This window comes from Oreochromis aureus, linkage group 23 (genome assembly GCF_013358895.1).
Source record: "Oreochromis aureus strain Israel breed Guangdong linkage group 23, ZZ_aureus, whole genome shotgun sequence".
Lineage (NCBI taxonomy): Eukaryota > Metazoa > Chordata > Actinopteri > Cichliformes > Cichlidae > Oreochromis > Oreochromis aureus.
Genome location: NC_052963.1, coordinates 22,778,739 through 22,795,688, shown reverse-complemented (window position 1 = coordinate 22,795,688; position 16,950 = coordinate 22,778,739). Strand labels below are relative to the sequence as shown.

General features: G+C 42.7%; 1 protein-coding gene across 1 annotated transcript in view; it reads left to right on the top strand.

The window, feature by feature from the left end:
- The window catches only part of si:ch73-383l1.1 (receptor tyrosine-protein kinase erbB-4), a 354,070-nt gene that overhangs the window by 214,810 nt on the left and 122,310 nt on the right, over window positions 1-16,950 (top strand). The window lies entirely within an intron of this gene.

The following is a 16,950-nucleotide window of genomic DNA, read 5'->3' as shown; positions in this document are numbered from 1 at the left end:
ATTTTTCCTTTATATGAAGTGGGGAAAAAGGCAACTCAACTGGTGCCCTGCAACCAATCAAAACAGGCAACTTTTGCCACATGTTGACATTATGTCAGAAATTGCAATGAATCTGGGTACATAACAGAGCAGTGTGGGATCATGTTGACAGAGAACAGAACAAAAGGCAGAAACATCCAAAGAAGAGCTTTGAATGTTCTTCAAGAAGCCTGGAGAACTATTCCTGAAGACTACTTAAAGACATGACAAGAAAGCTGCCTAAGAGAGTTCAGACTGTGCTGAAGAATACAGGTGGTCACACCAAATATTAAATATCAAGGTTGTTAAAATTGTACAAACTCTGTTTTTGCCTTGTATACTGTAATTAAATGTTTCAATAAATGTCTCCAACTATTTCCCATTTTCCATACAAAACACAAAAAGGAGTGGCTCAAGACTTTTGCACACCCAAAAATGAGGTGTAAGGACACTGTGTCAAAAGAAAATGAAAAAAGATGTCATTCATTTCATTCCGCATGAAACATGAATCTCTATCTGGCAGAAGAAAGGCGTTCCTGCTGTCAGAAAGGGCAATGAAGGTAAAAAGGTAGTGATGGGAACTGAAAGGAAACAACTCTGGACCTGGGATGGGCACTGTAAGCGCACACCCAGGGAGGCTGTCCTTTACCACGTCAGAAAGATTGAGTGACTGAAGGAAAGAATATAAAATTGCTTGGAAATGAAAAATGTCAGTTAGGAGCTGCCTGTGTTTGTCTAAGTCTCCTCATGCTTTGTATCATACAGTATCAGTCCATCTCATTCATTTTATAGTCTACTAAATGGGAAATGCCTGTTAACTGCTTGTAGACAAGACTGCAAAGGACAGATCACGAAGCCGTTTTGAGTCTCTAGACGGCTTCTTCTTTGTCTTTAATCTTGTTGGATTCTGGAAGAAATTTGTTGGATTCCTTTACTTCGCCAAAACAAGATGAAATTCTTGTTCTTCCAACACGGATGCAGCTAAATCTTCTCGAGTGTTATACCATGGCCAATGGGAAAAATCACATCCAACACGTATGTCCTCTAAAGCACAGCCAAAGTACGAAGACAAACGCATGAAGATCCGCCAGTGACTGACGATTGTTTTTCAAACCAAGGTATCAGAAATAATTTGTTAGAATTGAATCAAATGAATTAATAATAGAAGATCATTGAGCATACGGTTTATTGTAGCACATTTAGGGTTTAGGGTTTCCTTTTTGTTTTCTTGCAGAGGAGATTGCCAAAACATAGAAAAAGGGAAGGGCAACAAACTGGCCAAGCCACCGGGACACTTCTGCTATATCCCACTTTCTTGTATTTTGCCTGAGGTTTCTTCTCTGGCATCGATCTGCCTACTTTATTCCTCTCTCCTGTGGGCATTGCAATTTATCCCACGTCTATCCTGCTCTCTCGCTTCAGGCAATTTCTTTGTCTGACGTCTCACAGACGAACCAAATTAAGCTTGGTGTAAAACAGAAGTCACGTGTCTTGAAGTCTTTTTGTTACGTCTTTGAAAGAAGGTTCAGCAGGAGCAGTAAAATGTTAGAAGCCCATACATCACCGCTGGTGTTGAGAAGGTTGTTTGGCAGAAATTTATAGTTGGCTCTTATGCCGTTGACTTTGCAGTGGTGTTTTTTATTTTTTTATGATTGATGACCAAACAGTGGTCCATATTGAACACCTGACAGATTTAGTTTAATATGCAGTGTTTTATGGAGTTGGAAAGCTGTGATAAAGGACTCCTGAGAGAGGGCACGCTGACATCCTAAGCCAGTAAACCGGTAGGACGTCTTCCATTTCGACCACCCTTACAAAGAGAGCGAGGCCTAAGAGCACCTTTATCCCTGAATGACTCATGATGGGCAACACGTTGCTCTTTTCAGTTCCTGTGCTGCAAATAACATGGACTGAAAGGATCACACGCAAGGTGAACAGGAAATGTCATCTTATTGGCCAACTTGTGTTTTGATTAAGTCCTTTCCCCCCCACCTTTTTTTCTCTCGCAAGAAACAGCTCAAGCAGGTCCACCTGTTCTCTAAGGTGTTTTGTTTCCCCTGAAGTGAAACGATTGCGTGATCAGTTTGCTTCATAAGCAGGCAGGAGCGAGACAATGATGCAATTACTGTCCAGCATTTCTGTACCGTTCCATGTTATCGAATGACCGGTAAGTCCAGTAGTTTTTGTGCAACGATCGGGCTGTTGACGGTGGAAGAGAAAGTGTGGGATCCTTTCCGAGTGCAAGAAATTTCTCCCTGCATTATTTATGCCCACAATGCATAATGCACATCTCCAAATTTCTCTCTCTCTCCTTTTCTTTTTTTAACATTTTTCTCCAAACTTTTGGAGATTGCGTCGATCCACAGAGGCAGAATTTACCTTGGGTTTCCTGCCTGTCTGCCTGGCACTCCTCCCGTGCCCCGTTTCAGCACATAATCAGGATGGGCGCCTCACAACGCTAGACTTTAGTCCATACCGCCTGATCCCAACACACCCTGGTGCCGCAATTAAGCCAGATCCAGGCATGCATATGGATCAGTGCAGTTCCTCTTGATTCCCTCCACACCTCTCCCTGGGAAAAATGGGAAGTACAGTATCTCTCTCTCTCTCTCTGTTAAGCTGACAATTAGGCCAGCAGATTATTCTCCTTTCCTTAACGACGAGAAAGATAACATGCGCATTTGCTTGGATTCATGTATGATGTAATGTACTCATTTGTAATTCATTTTCTATCCCACCACCGCGTCCGCCATATCTACAAGGGATATGCGCGTGGCCAAGGAAGAATATATTCAGCATTTCTCGCTGCACACAATACATTAAACAACAGCTTTTCGGCTACTTTATCCCTCTGTGGATTTAGTACACAGTAGGTGTCCGCAGAAAGCATGAAATTCAATTTGGCTGCGGAGTCAGTATGCATACAGTTGTGCAGTCTTCATGGTAGCTGGGATATAGAGTAATCTGTGTTAAAGGAACTCCTCTGATATTGACTTGTTCAGCTTCACCCTGTGCTCCTCAAGCTCTTTCTGAGCCGGTATATAACACGCATAGAAAGCCACGAGAGCTGTGTGCATACATACACCACGGCTCGCTACACATTGCAGTGCTAATTACCCCATGCGGCGCAGCAGTGGGTATCGTAAGCACCCGAGCTGATGAAGTGCTGCGTGTGAAATGGTTTTCAGATCCAGTTTCCGCCTCTTTCTTTGCTTAACTTTTGCTTTGTTTTCGAGCTTATTTCCCCCCCTCCATTCCTCCCCCCCTCCCCTGTGAAATTGCCCATTTGGATGAGAGCCAAATGGCTCAGCATGCCCCAAAGAGAGCTCCGACTCCAACTTCCCATCTGGCAGCAATGCCCCCTCTGCCCGTGTGCAGAAAGCAAAGCACCAGTTTCTGCCATCCCCCTGTTCGTTTATTCTGACAACCTCTCTTCTTTTATCGCCCACTTTCATTCAGACTCACTGGGGCAATAGTGACACTGCTATGTTTTCACAACCTGGCAGCATCCCAAGGATCCCCTAATTTAAAACTAATAATTTACTGCTGCTGTCTCGCTAATTGCAGCATTTTTGTGGGCATTTTGAATGCATTTAGGCCAAATTACCAACAGCAGTTACTGCTGAGATGAATTGATTAACAGACTTGATTATAATTAACCCCATGTGCATCTTCATTTTTAGAGCATGACTATTGATTTACCAGGTCACAGGGATTCTAAGTTGTTTATCATTTTCACAGTCGCTCAGCTTGGCTAGATCAGCTGAGCAGATGGTGATTTTTCTTTGTGTTGGAGGAGATTTGTGTGCGAATGATCACCAGATCACTCCAGTATCAGTTGAATGCGTCCTGATACCAAAAAGTCTGACGCTAATAAAGATATTCATCGGTATCCATTCTCTGGAGTCAATACTCCAGTAGTGACAAGAGTGGATACTGTGGGATATAGTTTCTCTCCTGGAGAACACAAAGATGTAAGAACCAAGTTTTCCAGCCATAAAGAAGTTTTCATCCCATGTAGAAACTTTGTATTGACCTGCTGCTTATTTTTTTTTTTGTAAATCACTTTTTACTTTCACCCTCAGTTTATAAAATTGGTTTCTTTTACTCTTTCTTCTATTCTTTTCTTGTTGTTATGTCCATGTTTCTGTCTTCCTGTTTGTCTCCATAACTTCTGTCTTGTCTCTCTTTCAGTTACTTCCTGTTTTATGTCATGCAGTTTTTATGTGGCTTCCTTGCAGTTTACTTCCCCTTTTGATCCTTTTCCTGTCCTTATTATCTTGATTCAGTTCAGTTGCCTGAAAAACATCCCTCTCTATGTTTCTGACACATGCTCCTTCACCACCTTAGGCCTCAGTCACATCCACAACCACCAGCAACCACCAGTCACTACCTCCTTATGATTGTTTTTTTGACTACCAGACTGCCATAGTCACCCAACCGTTAGAAGTTGTCTGTAAACACTAACTACTAGCCTAGTGTTAGTAAATCTTGAAAAAGTTCGACACTGACTGGAAACAAAGAACCTAAGGGTGCAACTTCTACTTTTAAGGTGAACGTGAAGGTCTCCGTTTCCAGTCTGCTGAAACTTTTTCAAGTTTCATTCCTGCTCAGCAAGTGGTTGGTGGGTGTTTGCAGACAAATTTATGTATTCCATGCAACCATTGCAATCTGCCAGAGACCAAAGAAATCACAAGGAGCCTTTTGGGTCAGTACTAAATAACCTCCAGGTACTCTTAGCGACTGCCAGAAACCTTCAGCCAGTCAAAGAAGAGTATGTTTGCCAGGAGATCACTGATGACAGCCATCTTCCTTCAACAAGCAGTTACCAAATGGTTGTTGAAGATACCTCTTTCACCCAGAGTATCTACCAGTGGGTTGTCATCCAATTTCTAGGCTTTATTCCCGCTCATTGCAAGATAACACCTAAGAAAGACCGATGTGATTAATGGTGATGCCACAGTGTCTATTAAAACATCTGTATATAACGAACTACTAACATAACCTGGTGCAGCACTTCACTGATGACAGTGAATACCCCGTGCATGATGGCAGCAATGATGACAGGAACAACAGGTTATGTGTACATTGCATTAATATAAAACCAGTAAAGTTTTGCATATTTAAAATTAATAAGAGTCAGACATGCAAAAAAGCCTCTTTGTAAGCTGGGCATTTCTCAGCTACTGAGAATTAGCAAACCTCCTCTTCTTAAGTTTTAGAAGTATAATAAAAGCTGAATTTGATCTATACAGTAAATCCCTGCAGTGGAGAGTCTAAATATCCTGCACATCAAAGCTATTACATACTTTTTTTTATTCTTTTTAAAAAGCATACACCTAAAAAGAGGAATCCTGTAGCTCATATTAAGACAACTGACTCTTGTTGCCTTTTATTCATCCACGCTTGCCTCCATTTGTAACTTTTTCCCACCTCTTTTTCATATCCAAAACTGGCAATTCAGAGAGATATGTTTGTAGACAATAAATGTTAGGCGCTTTGGCCGGCTGTATCTTTTCCATTTTGCTTCCAGTTTCCAGCAGCATTCCTGTTTTCCCTGTTATGGAATAGAAAAAATAAATAAATATTGGGTTAAAAAAGCAACCGTGATAATTGTGTTTGGAATTTGTATAGAAAAAAAAAACCTTCCAAGGCCTCTTTATTTAACATAAAGCTTGTGGTGTGATCTCCAAAAAGTGGTGTAATTACCGAAAGATCAAATAGAGCAAAAGCGGCTAATGCTAATACCCACTCACACTCTGGACTGTTATGAGGAAGAGGGAGAGTAGAGGGATGGGGCCCATTAATAATGAATCCAGTGTCATCATTAAGGCGCCAAATGATTAAAACATATCTCCCAGCTTCAAACGCTGCTTTGGTACCCCAGAAAATGCTGCAGTCGTGGATCTGCAAAGCAAGAGAGCCCTTCAGTCTGCTTGTGAAATAAAGTTTTGCTTTTTTTTTCTTTCATCTTTATCCCTCTTTTTGGAGTGTTGAAAGACCAAAGCACCAGCATTCCTTTTTGAAAACAAAAAACACTTCAGAATTACGTAATGTAATGTAATGCAACCCGTAAATCCACACAGGCATTCCTCAGATATGAACTTTCATGCAAAGTCAGGTTGGAAATCATCTTTGCAGCACATTCCTGAGGGCTCTTACTTGTGCTGTCACTTGGACAAAAGGCAGCCGGGGCAAAAGAACCTCAGTCAAACCTGCTGTCGTCCTGCTGTGTCTGCACACAACAGGACGACATGTCTGGCTTTAATTTTTTCTTCTTTTCACATCTTATTTCCCATATTTTTACTCTTTTTGCATCCAGAAGTCGCTTGGACTGTGCTCAGTTTTATTAGTGTAGTTTTTTTCCCCCTTTCTTTTCCAAGTTCTTTGACAGAAATACCCAAGAGGCTTCAGGGTTGTCTCCATTATTGGCTGTGGCATGTCTGGAAGGAGGGCAAAATGATCTCTAATGGAGTGGTAATAGTCCCCCAGGGCAGTAAGCCTGCTTCCCAGTGCCCTGTTCTTTGATGTTTGGGTTCACTTCCACTGGCTGACACATTGTGCTTTATAGGTCAGTGTTAGCTGACCGTGGCTAACTGAGTTACCTGCACACCTGAAAGAACTCCCAGAGAGCAACAATGGCTTTACACCATAATACCATATAATATTACCAAAGAAAAGCCTGTTTGAACCCTACCCGACCCTAGTGTATGCAAAATTTTCTAAATCTCTCTTCTAAGGGAGTCTGCAGCAGTAAATCTATTAGTCATAAGTCAACAGGCCTGATAGCAACTCTGGCAATGATGACATTGATCTGTCAAGATCACCCAGCATAAACAGACTGACTCATCACTCCCTGCTAGCATGCACCAAGCTCAGCACATCAGAGACTAGGAAGTTACTTACCCATGAGGCTTCCAAATCTACAAGTGGGTTTATATGAAGTTTTAAAGACTGCAATCACAGTAGAGTTTTTAATGTGATCTACAGCTAATTAGAAATATGTGTCACCATACTGGGTGTCAAATACTGCCTTTTAGAGAGCTAACAGTCTTTTTTTTAATAGCAGCAAAGTTCAAATTCAGAGGCAAGAGAGGTTGCAGCGGTTTAGGTCCCAATCAACAGTCCCACAGAGTAAATGGTCCAGTCACTCAGGCATAGCGACCAATTAATGACCCCCTAGTAATCTGGTTAAATAAAAAGGTGTATTCCATGACTGGTTGGTGGGCGATTGCTAGAGGGTGGCTACTGACATAACCACTTGCTGGAGGAAAAATTGGTTGCAGAGACGTATACAGTGCCACACTGATTGCTTTGGTTGCTAGCATATTGCTGCATTCACCCACGGTTTGCATGAAAGATGCCAAACGTTAGTGATAAGTGTTGGTTGCAGTGGCGAGGCACTACTTTTACATTGAAGATGATGATTCCCTGTTTTCAGTGTGTGTCACACTTTTTTAAGGTTGCACTGCAGGTCAGCAACTAGTTGGTAATGTTTGTAGACATGTCAGTGTCTTTCATGAAACTATGGGCAACCATGACAATCTGCTAGGAACCAACAACTGCAAGAAGATTTTCGCTGCAGCAGCATCCTCTTTGCAACCAGTTTCACCTTGTAGCTCTAGCAACCACTCGACATCCAGCTGGGGAATAAATTTGTTTCCCACTCACTTTTACTCACTATACTCTTGAATAATCAGGGCCCATCTTATCTTAGGGTGACATGGTGTCATGAGGTTTCTAACAGATCACTTTGCTTTTGCTTTTTGATAAAGTCTATAGTTATGGCTGGATCAGGTGACCCTGAATCCTCCTTTAGATTCGGTACAATAGGTCTAGGCTGCTGGGAGTTTCCCATGATGCACTGATTGCTTCTTCTTCACTTATATTTGGCATGCAGACTGGAGCCAGGGATCGAACCAGCAACTTTTCAACCAGTAGATTACCTGCTGAGCTACAGCCATCCCATATGGAGGCTGTCTCATTGCTGGGGATTTGTCTGTATTATTGTAGCGTCTTCACCTTCCAACATAAAGCACCCTGAGGCAACTGTTGATGCGATTTGGTGCTATAAAAATAAATTAGAATAGAAATGAATTGAATAACATTTTTAAGCATTTAATGGGACTGTTTGATAAATGACTGCTGAAACATTTTTCTAATGAATTCAAAAGTTAATAAATGCATTGTGGTTATAAAACTAAGAATTAAAGGCAATAATGCAAAAAAGCAGTCACTTTCACAAAGTCAGACGGTGAGTAAATTGTCCCCTGCATTCTCCTTTGTCGGAACATCGATACTTTTCGTGCTTAAACTCAAACGGCTGCTATTCAGAGTGAAACTGGTGTGTGGCGAGCCCGTGTGAGTCAGCATTTCCACCCGGCAGTTCTTGGAAATCCAACCTAATCAAACTAAATAACCGTGACTTCATCAAACTTGCTCATTAGAGCTGAATTAATTTTTCGGGAGATTAGAATTACTTGTGACCAGAGTCTTGTGTTCCCATTTTAAATGATCTGAAGCGCAAGATGTAAGCATCGTTTCATTCCTTAACAGAGAGAGAGAAACCTCAGCGTGCTCGCTGATGTGATACGGGACATTACTTGACATTGCTGCTGTGTCAGGATGATGTTTTGTCCATCGGATGGGTATGTGAGGTTTTTTTTAACCACTCTTAAAGACAAAACGAGGCTGTATCCGGTCACTGTCTGACAGCAATTATATTCAAAGCGCCTGATTGTTTGTCTCGCCCACGAGCCTCGCGCCACCCTTTTGACATTGCTACATATTTGGATGCTTTGGGCTCTTGGAAAAAACAGTGGTGAAGGTGTGTTGTGCAGCTTCCTCTCTTCATTCTCTCACAGGCGTCCGTAACCCGTTTGACTTTGTGCTTTAATGACATTTTTGGGTCCACTATTTTTTAAGTCTTCCCCCCCTTGAGATTCCCTAAAAGAATGAATCCATTAGAGTGTTGAGCAGACCAGTGAAGGACTGTGTTTGCATCTGCTGAAGAGGCCACGTAATCCAAAGCTAGAATCCAGGAGAGGGGGGAAAGAGAAGTGTCCTGCCGGACTGGCTCACAGTACCTGACGCTAAATATACAGTAGAACCAGATGGAGGTAATTTACCGGTCATAGTTGATTTGCTAATGCCTGTCTGTGTGTGTGTGTGTGTGTGTGTGTGTGTGTGTGTGTGTGTGTGTGTGTGTGTGTGTGTGTGTGTATATGTATGTGTGTCGGTGTGTCCTAAATTACCCAAGTGGAGGGATGAGTACTGCAGCTCTGTGCCAGAAAATGACAAATTGCCCATTTAGCCCATTGTAACTGTCAGTTCCAATGCAGAGGGTTAGTTCTGTTTTTAACACTTCTTAAGCCATGAAAATATGTAATGAGTCTAATCTGAATTACAAAACGCACGTCAGGGCTGACAGAGTGCATGCATGCTCGTGCACATTTTTCTGCACCTCTAAGGAGAACTTTTCCCTTTTCTCTTCTTTTTTTCTGGCACCCTGACTCCAGAGTGGACATTTAATAATAGCCCACATTTCAAGTTATGAGCTCGGCCGCACAGGCAGTTTTACTGTCTTCACGGCTCCCCTATGGTCCATTCGTAGCGCCCTCTAAATTTAAGTTTGATGTTCTTATCTTGGACAATTGTACCAAAACACCATTTCCAGCACAATAATAGAGCAGCAAGTGGACTGACTGTCGGGCTAAATCCGCTGTAAAACGGCCTATCACTGGTGTTGGAGGGGTGGACACAGCAACATAGCCTGCAATTCTGAGGTTGTTTGTACTGTGAAGCTGGCAATTTATTTGATGACTGAGTTCCTTGACCTCGAGGTTAGTACATATAGAAGTAAATCACTTTTTTTTCAAATTTCTCATTTTTTAAAGTTTATTTTCACTTTTAAAAAAACAAATCAACCACCCTCACCCAACACACACGCATGCACATCATTGGTGTCGGCTATTGACGACCGTTCGTTACCCTTATTAGTATTCGGCGGCTCTCCCGTGGTGTTTGGCTGACTCTTTTGTTTGCCCGTGCTGATTGGAGGGGCCTCTGGTTAATTTAGATGCAGGGAAGCCGGTGACAGAAGAGGGCTTATTAGGGCCGTGAGCCCATCCGGCCTTAAGTGCAGAGTCTCCAGTTCCATTTTCATTTGCCTCCATTATTGAATTTGCTGGCTTCTCATTCGCCCTGATTGCATTTTGTGTCACCTCTAAAAAAAAAAAAAAAGGAAGAAAGAAGAAGAAGAAGGTAGAGCTACTGTGAAACTCTGAAGGGACGCTCACACTGAGATGGTTCTGAAACCAGTTTGAGAAACGTCTCTTGAAACTTTTCTTAATCACGATGGCTGTGCAACCTGTGTGCCTGTGGGTGTCAGAGAAAGGGATGAATTTAGGAAAAAAGGGGGAATGTTTATGCCTCTGTGTGTGTTTATAACGTAGAGAGGGAGCGTGACAGATGGGTGGAGCAAGGGTGGGCGGAGGAAAAGAAGGAGAGTGATGGCAGGGATTCATTTAGCGTCCATTGAAGCTTTAGAAGTTTCAAAGAAAAAAAACAAAAAATTGTCATCTCCGCCGCCTCCGCCTCCTACACCGCTTCCATAATCTCCTAACGTGAAGCATTTTTCATAAGGATTCATCGCAAAACAATATCATTCGAGACTGCGAAATTTAATCAGGGGCTTTAAAACACAATTATGGTTATCAGGGAGGACACGGCTGCGAGCGCTCCCGGATCGTGGAGGAGGAAGGAGGTTGGGAGAGTGGAGATGGTAGAGGGAGAGGTGCGGTGAAGAGGGGGGAAGGGGCGGGGGGGAGGCGAAGATGGAGGGGGGGGGACCTCCCCCGCACTGTCTGCACCCCAGCGCTCCTCTCCCATTTGTCACCGAGCACAATATCTCTTTGGCTGGCAGAGCTAATAATGGAGAAGTGTGTGTGTGGGGGGGTGGAAACGGGACTCTGGAGACCCACCTCCGCCTTCCCGTGAAGATCAGATAAGTTCTCCTCAAGTCAGAGGCCCAGAGCCACCGCGGATTCGCTTGTAAGGGCTGTATCATTTATAAGACGCAGCAGAAGCGGCTGACAGCTTTTTAGGTGTGTGAATAATGCAGGCCTTTATAAAAATGTGCAGCGGTGGGAGCAAAAGAAACGTTTTCCCCTCCTCCTGGAGAAGAACGACCGCTTTACCCACTTTGAGCTTCGAAAAGTTCACTTCATTTCGGCCGCTTCCACCACCCGAGCTCTTTTGCTGATGTGTTGCTTTTTATGTGTGTGTGTGTGTGTGTGTGCGTGTGTGTGTGTGCCTCCAGGCAAACCAGTGGTTGTTTTCTGTCTCTATTATCTTGGTGATCTGCAGCCATTTATCTACCAGCGGCTCGTTTGCAGGCTGGAGACTTAACAGTTATTCACAGGATTTGGGAAGTCGTCTTCACTTAAGCAGCTACTTTCTCAACACGCTGGGTTGTTTTTTTTTTTCACTCCCCCCTTTTTTCCCCCTCTTTATAGTAAACATGCTCGGAGGCACTGTACAGTAAAGTTCTTCACAACTACACGCACCCACACACACACACACACACACACGGAGAGTTTCCTCGGGGACCGACTGCTTGTTTTCTAGTCACATCATGTTTTCACCTCAAGTCGTGGGCTTTCTAAGTCTTACTGTAAATTGCCCGAGCAGAGAAATCTGCAACTTTAATTACAGCGCTTTGATTTTGCTCAGATTGGCCAGGTGCATACACATCAGTGCACACTCAGATCCTGACACCCATAGTACCAATTAACCATGCCGTTCATGCGCACACACACAAACTCAGGATTCCCAAACACTGCACTGTGTGTGTCTTTTGTTCAGGAAATCTTTTTGTTCTCTCTCTGCTGGAGTGGAGGCAAGTATATGGTGGGCATTCCAGCCTTAAGATAAAAGAGACTTTTTTACACTAGAATGAAAAATTGAACTCTTTATTGTTCCCCTGGTCTTACTGATCCCTTTGCGGTGTATGCTTGTAGCCTCCTGTGTGTGTGTGTGTGTGTGTGTGTGTGTGTGTGTGTGTGTGTGTGTGTGTGTGTGTGTGTGTGTGTGTGTGTGTGTGTGTGTGTGTGTGTGTGTGTGTGTGTGTGTGTGTGTGTTTGTGTGTGTGTGAGTATGTGAGTATGTGAGTGGAGTTCAAGGTGCTCTACGATGGATGCCAGTTGGCTTAGCACAAGGGTATTTTGTGGGTGGATATTTTGTGTTTTTGTTGTGGATCCCATTCTTGGGAGGATGGTGGAAGTAGTCAGACTACGGTAACCACTTTTTGTTTTATTCTGTCTCCAACTAAGAAAACTGTTAGTTCAGTCATTCCTTTAAACTCAGCCGCAATCCCAGCAGATCAGCTCTTCTCGGTGCCATCCTACATCTGTGGATTTATCGGCTGATACTCTTTCACCAATCCATATTAAAGCTGCTTTAGGCTGCTGAAACCTCTGACATGCAGGCCTCGAGAGCAGTTGACAACCCCCCTAACAACTTCAACTCGCTCGGGAAAAAAATATATTCCCCAATGGATTGGCATGTCGTTGTTCGAGGTTCCTGGAAATGTCTAAGCGAAATCTGGAAAACTCCTTGTGATTTTTTGCTTTGTTTTCCACATGCAGATTTCTGTTGTTCATAGTTTGCATGGAAGATGCTGAGCTTGTCTGCAAGCAAATCAGTGCTAGCTACTTACTGGGTCATAGTAAAACTTGGAAAAGTGCAATGCAAACTAAAGACTGAGAATATTCACCTTTAAAGTTGTGTCACCACTGGAGCCAACACACTTTAAAAACTTTTACTTTTATGTTTATGGTTTGTGTCACACTTTTCACAGTTTAAGTACCGCTCTGCAAGTAATTGGTCAGTGTTTGCAGACAAGTCCTCGTCTTCTTTCCTACTCTGTTAGAAATCTACCAGTAACCGCAGCAATTGTAAAGAGGTTTTGGGTGCAGCACCGTATACCTCCTTGCTGCGAGTTTCGCCTTGTTCACGCACCATCTTGTCTGGGAATACACATTTTTCCATAGCAACCTGTAGTTGCCAAGTGTTCATTGACCAATCTCTAGGGTTGCATGACCAAAGCCTTAGCAACTGATTTGACTGGAGAATATATGCTTTTACCTTTGACTAATGGTTGCCAGATGGTCACAGACCAGTCTCTACACTTATGTGAGTTGTGCTTTATAATCACTGTGCATTTGCACACTTTGCAACCCACCTCCACTCGAACTCATTCTTTTACCATTCCATAAAGCCTTCCCTTTACTTACAAGATGGGTAAGATAGGTGGGGGCCTTGCTGCTGCTTTATCCACCCCAAGCTTTCCATGCCCTGTGCTCTCTCTCTCTCTGCCTTACGCATTCTGAATGTGTTCATGTAAAGTTGGGGCGATCCCCAACACCAAATATAAAATGTCTCAAGCAGAAATGACTACCTTCTTTTTACTTTTGATTATAGTTGGTCTGACTGAACAGTTAGACTGAAAATCAGCACAGCAAACAGAACACAATCTCTCTGCCTCTCCGTTTCTGTAACTTTACTTCATTGTCTCTCTAGTGAGTCATTATTTTCCAGAGTCACAGATTTGTTGCCGTTGCAGTTGTGTAATGTTCATCGGTGTTCCCTGAAGAGGTTGCACTCTAAGAAAATGAAGGCAATTTGTTTCGTTCCCCAGTTCAGCACCTTCTGTCATGCCAGCTGTCAGCGCTGTGTCACAGGCCACACAGAGCACCAGGAACTGATGCATGTAAATGACTACAAAGAGCTTACACGTCTCTTAGATAACACACATACACACACATACCATAATTCTGAGATAAAAGACAATGTTCAAACAATCCTTTTGCCTGCTGAGTCTCCAGTAAAGGCTTCTTGAAAAAATATATTTGTGAAGGATGAGAATAATTGTAAATTCACGCAGCATTAATTCGCTCAGCACTACACCACATTCATGCCATCCTTTCCTTTCAGTTACTGTATTTCCCTATTTTTAAAACAAAAGATTATTTACTCTGACTGATTCTCTCCACTGTGTTAAAAATGCTCTCTGTGTCAACGCTGAAATACTGTTTGTTAATGCTTCAGGATAAAAGTCTTAAACATTCACTACTTGAGGTTCTGCAAGCTGTTAAAAATACTTTTGACAATAATGGGAAGGGATTCAAGTTCACTGAACCCAGACTGATCAGGCTCAACATTAAAACCACATGCGCAATATAGTGTGGGTCCCTTCCCTTGCTTGCTGTTGCATTGGCATACAACCTATGCAGATGTCCTGTGGTGTTTGCCACTGGGACATTGGCAACAGAGTGGGTGATCCATGGATCAAGCTTGCTCCAGCCTGGGGGGCTTCTCAATTGGGCTGACACATGGGGAGTTTGGATGTTGGGTTAATACCTCAAGCCTAGTTTATGGTCACTGCACTGGATGTTGTGCATCACCACAGCCTCTTAATCGTTTGTGCTGATGCTTGAGAGACAAAGCGCTCGCTTCAATCTTATCTTGAATGAAAGGTGTCGCAACTCAGGCGCAACCACTAGAGGAAAAAAGAATTGAGAAAGTCAAAACAGGAAGCGAAGTGATTGTGGCCTTACTTTCAGAATTCTCTCTAGACATTCATTTATTTTTGCAAAATCTCCCTCTCTGCAACATAAGAATCATCTGTCTGGTGACTAAAGGACCATCTGAAACGACACCAAAGTGAAGAATGGCAGTCATAACGTCATAAGGGCAGTAACGTTGAGTGTTAAGGAGGTGTTGAGTTCTTTTTGGGTTTTCTTGAGCTGTTATTTGAAGTTTTTGTGGTGCTGCTGAGTAGTTGAGGTTGTGCTTGGTCTGCACTAAAGTTGAAGTTGGTGGTATGTGTCATAGTAAAATCCAGATGAATGCACTTCATCTTTTCTGTGGTTTGTGGCTGATTGCTGTATACTTGGACACGTTATTTTCTCTTATCGTGCATAGTCTAAGCTTAAGGTACTCGCATTCCAAACATACCAAGGAGAGTGCTCTGTGAATCATATACATAAAACTGCAAAGAACATGAATGTCTCTCTGTAGTGGAGAATTTATGGTGTTAAAGTATCTACATTTATAAACAACAATCCGAACAAGTCGGAGACAATGCATTCCACTTGATCTATATGTGAGGGGAAAAAAAACCTCAAGAGGCTTCACAGCGCTCTCCGCATTTCGCTCTCAGTCACTGAGTGATTAATTGGCATTTAAGAGGTAAAGCTGCAGCTTAACTCTCCAGCTCTGCCTGCAAATGTGAGGCTTTGTCGACCTGATGCAACTGATCTCCAAGATGCTCTTTGGTGTTGGACAGGAAGTACTTATCGGGATTTTCTGCATTTATGTGACGGATTTCTCACTTTTTCCTGATTATTTCAGAGGCATTGTTTTCAGGAGTGTTTTAAAAGCTTCTGGTTGTGTTTGTGTGTGTGTTTGTAAGACTGTGTGTGTGCTTGACTCACAGGAAAGAGGGCATCCGACTGTGAAAAGAAAGAGTGATCATCTCGATTTCTCTGTTCCCCATGCTCAGCAAGTCAGCCCATCACCGGAGTGAGGAAGTGCTTTTAATGCTGGAGAGGATGGGTGGGTCTGAAGGGGGTGGGTGCAGGGTGGAGGGTGACAAGTACAGAAAGATGATCGTAATACAAAAGGGCAGTGTGGATGGCCCGAATGCACTCAGCTTGAGTTGTGTGATACGTGACACACCCGCCCTCGAGACAAGACAATAACGGCAAATGCATGGACTCATCAGTCGAGGACAGATCACTATTACGGACTTATTCATCAGCATAATTAGGGAGAGAAAGAGATGTGGGACAAGTGGCTAGCAGCACTGATGAAAGCTCATCAGCAGGCTCCCTATAGAGCTATGGCCACTGATTGGTGCTGGGGCCATCATTGCCTAGGAACTACTTCAAAATAGGGGCTCTTCGCTCTGCTGAACGACAGTAAAATGAACTTAATTGGCTTGCGAAAAGCAGTTTGGCGCAGGGATCATTTTTACATCCCTAACAATCTGAACACTTATTGGCTTGTTCTCTACTATGTAAGTGTTGGATACACAATGCAAATAAATATCTCAGTGAAATCTTAAAATGCTGCTCTTACCTCAAGTTTTTCAAAAACACTTGTTCCTTATTTTAGATTCTAACTTTGCATAAGCGTTCAAGAGTCACAGAAACATTGTCAGGGCACTCCAACTTTATTTTCCTTCCCTCACTAATGTCAGTGACTCACTGCTTCTTAATGTCAGTGATCTGAAAATTAAAGTCAGTGCTGACCCCCGCACCCCACCCTCCCCCACCCCAGAGAAGAGCGTAGAAAGCAAACAAAATGTTGAATATAAATTTAGAAGCTGGGATGTGAAAAGGTTACTTCCACATCCGCTTCCCCAGCATTATGAGGTTTCCTCAAGTGTTCAGCCATTAATTTCAGACCTGTGTTTTTGCCCTTTAATTGGTTAATTTATCAAGTTTAATGACAGCTCCCACACTTGCATTTGTTGTGCAGTTTTGTTTATGCTCCAGAAAGTTCTCAGTGATAACTGAATGGATATATATCTATTGATATATTTGACTTCAATAAACCCAGTGGACTGTCATGATAACCTATCGTATAAACTCTACAGGAAGAAAAAAGAAACAGCTTATTTACATTATCATTAGAAAAGTCATAAATACAAAATAAATACTACAAAAAATCAGTAGTTGCCTGGTGATTTTATTGATTTTTTTTTCACATTCAGCAACCCATTGCAAGCAGTTGAAGTGGCCACATGGTACCTCAACCTTTGGGCAAACACTTTCAATCAACAGTCTGTGGCACAGCTATTTCAAAGGCAGCAAGATCAAAACTTAATTGCACACTTTCACAATAATTTTGGTCATGCCATAGTCT